Below are 2,851 nucleotides of genomic sequence, written 5' to 3' on the forward strand. Positions count from 1 at the left end.
AAGCAATCCAGACATGTCTACAACTAATGGTAAAACATGAAACAAATTAATTTTAAACATGAGAGTCTTTTAATTATTTTTGAGTTGATCAGGGTAGGAAGCACTGAGGTACAATTTTAACTGTACTGAAATGAAAAATCAGCATGTAAAACATGGGAAGAGAGAAAGAGAACAACCCAGATTAAGAAAATAGCATGGGTTAGCAGGCAGAGGATTAGGTGTGATGGGATAATCTAATGAGTGATTTCACTCCAGCCCAAGTCCAGGAGAGGGGGTAGGAGAAAGAAGTTCATGTTCAAAGGGGAATTAATTGTTTTCTCTTGATGATTAACTAAGTATGAAGTATCTATGGGAAATTCATATCTAAAACTCAGGATGAGTATCCAAGTCAGAGGTAAAGATTGAGTCATCCACACAAAGATGGGAACTGAAGCTCTGGGAGCCTTTGAATTAGCCCACAGCATATGCATTGGTATGGCTAGAACAAACCCACAGAATGCCTATATTTAAACACAAGTAAGAGAAGATGCAAATAAGAAAAAAACTTTCTGGAAAGCAGCAAGAGAACAAAGAGAGAGTATACCTCAGGTATTGTTAAGACAGTATGTCATGAAAGAAGAGAGTGGCCAACATTGTCAAATGATGCACATAAGCAGCAAATTCAGCTATTATAAAGTCATTTGCACTCTTGGAAGGAGCAGGTTCAGTGAAATGGTGGGGAGAGAAACTAGATTCAGATTGCCAAGTGTATGTTGGTCAATCAAGGCAGGAAATAGTCAAAATGGGTGGAGAAGTTAGCAGAAAAGCAGGGAACGTTTTCCAGAGGGAAAAAGCATACTCAAAAATGGAGAGCAAGAAGACAAATATATAAATAAATAAATAAATAAATAAATAAATAAATAAATCACCTTAAACAATGTCAGTGGTAAAGTACCATATTTTAAATGTGATTTCTGTGTGATATCCATTGAAGATCCGGGAACCAATCAAGCCTGAGACTTTCCAGCAAGGGCAATGAGTAGATCACTTTGAACAATTAAATTTCAGCATCCTGAACTGTCTGACACTACCTATCTACTGATTGCTAAAAAAAAAAAAAAAGTAATATGTGATTAAAAAATGAGATTCTTTTTAAAGAAACTGTTTTTGGTAAAAGACACCTATTCATATCAACAGACACTTACGGAGCTCTGTGACACAATCTCATTATGAATCTTTCAAAGGACTAATACAAGACAAAACACCCACAAAGAAGAAAAAATGACTTCCTGTCTTCTTTTAAAACTTGAAAACGTCCACTCTTGCCACAGGAAAACTAAGGCAATTATTCAACAAAATATTTGAAGAATTAAATGTTTTCTATCCAAATAATTCTCACAAATACTCCTAGACTATGAATATATTTCTCAAGGATATAAGCACTGCTTACACATCAGATGACCTGAAATTGAATTCTACAAAATAATTGGGTCATGCTCTTTCTAAGTGTCAAGGTCATGACAGGCAAAGGAAGACTGAGGAGATGTCAGATGGGAGGAGACTATGATGACTTGAGAATTGGATTCTGGACCAACAGAAAGACCTTAATTAGACAACCAAGGAGACTTAACTAGGTCTATGGAGTAGTTAATAGAATTGCTTCAGTGTTAATTTCCTAGTTTAAATAATTATATCCTGGTTATGTAAAATGGTAATATTTGGGGAAGCTGTTAAAAATTGTAAGAGAATTTCTGTCTTATTTTTCAAACTCTTTTGCAAGTCTGAAATTATTTAAAAGTAAAAGTTAAAAGGGAAAGATTTTTAACTATGAAGAGAAATGGGTGAAGAACCATGTCTGGAGATAATAAGAGATAAAAACTACACTATGCAGTTATATGTATCTTATTGTTTTTTTAAACCTTTAAAAGATTTCAGCCGGCTGAAAATACATTTCTCACTGTCACTTGGTTCTGACCAAGTATATTTTAAAAAGTATACTAAAATTGAAGTGTGATGTGGGGAGAAAGTGACCGTGGGGAAAGCATGTTTCAACCAAGCACTTGGGTTCAGCTCCTTCATTTACAAAATGGATGAAACTTACAACAATTACCTGGACCCTGAAAAGCTATTATAATGACCCTCTGATAAAAACCACCAGATCTGGGCCTGCAGGTTTCCTTATCATCTTATCAAGTGCAAAAAGAATAATCCTGATGTAGCAAATTGGGTACTTGTCCCTGGAATGCTTGTCACCAAGTTTCTCCCACCAAAACCGGTCATCATGTCTCAAGCTGTGATGATAAAAGTTGTATTGAGCAGGATGCTGTCAACCAAACCGGGAATCTTGGACAAGAGACTCTAGCTGAGAGCACATGGCAGTGCCTTCCTTGTGATGAAGAAAGGGATAAAGATCTATGGAAACAGACCAGCACCCCATTTGTGTGGGGCACAGCAAGCCAACTACTGTGGCAACAACAGCCCTGCAAGCAAGTGATGGCTACAAGTGTGTGTGTTCCCAGGTCTCCACCATACATTCTGCCGTGGAAAAATAATGGAAATATACAACTGAATATCTATCTCATCAAATGCTAGACTCTAAAAGGATCCTTGCTTCTTCCTGCTACCAGGGGGTTCTTCCTTTTATTCCCCTCCTAATCTAATTATAGAAAGATAAACTGTCAGTGACTTTCAAACTGGGGGCAGGGGTCAGGGGAAGAAAAAGAAAAATATACTAAAAATACCTGGGACCTAAAGAAAGAAATTTCTTGCTTATATGTGAAGTAGTCTGTGTATATTCAGTAAGTAAACTAATAAGTAGAAACTCAGACTGTGATTTTTCAAACTGGTTTTTGTGTGACTTTTCTAGTAGAGA

At 36.4% G+C, this 2,851-nt stretch overlaps 1 pseudogene; it reads left to right on the forward strand.

Annotated features, from left to right (window-relative positions):
* The first annotated feature begins 2,065 nt into the window (after positions 1-2,065).
* Positions 2,066-2,571, forward strand: LOC112917710 (gametocyte-specific factor 1 pseudogene; annotated as a pseudogene).
* The last annotated feature ends 280 nt before the right edge of the window (positions 2,572-2,851 follow it).

Source organism: Vulpes vulpes, chromosome 15 (assembly GCF_048418805.1).
Source record: "Vulpes vulpes isolate BD-2025 chromosome 15, VulVul3, whole genome shotgun sequence".
In the NCBI taxonomy this organism is placed as follows: domain Eukaryota; kingdom Metazoa; phylum Chordata; class Mammalia; order Carnivora; family Canidae; genus Vulpes; species Vulpes vulpes.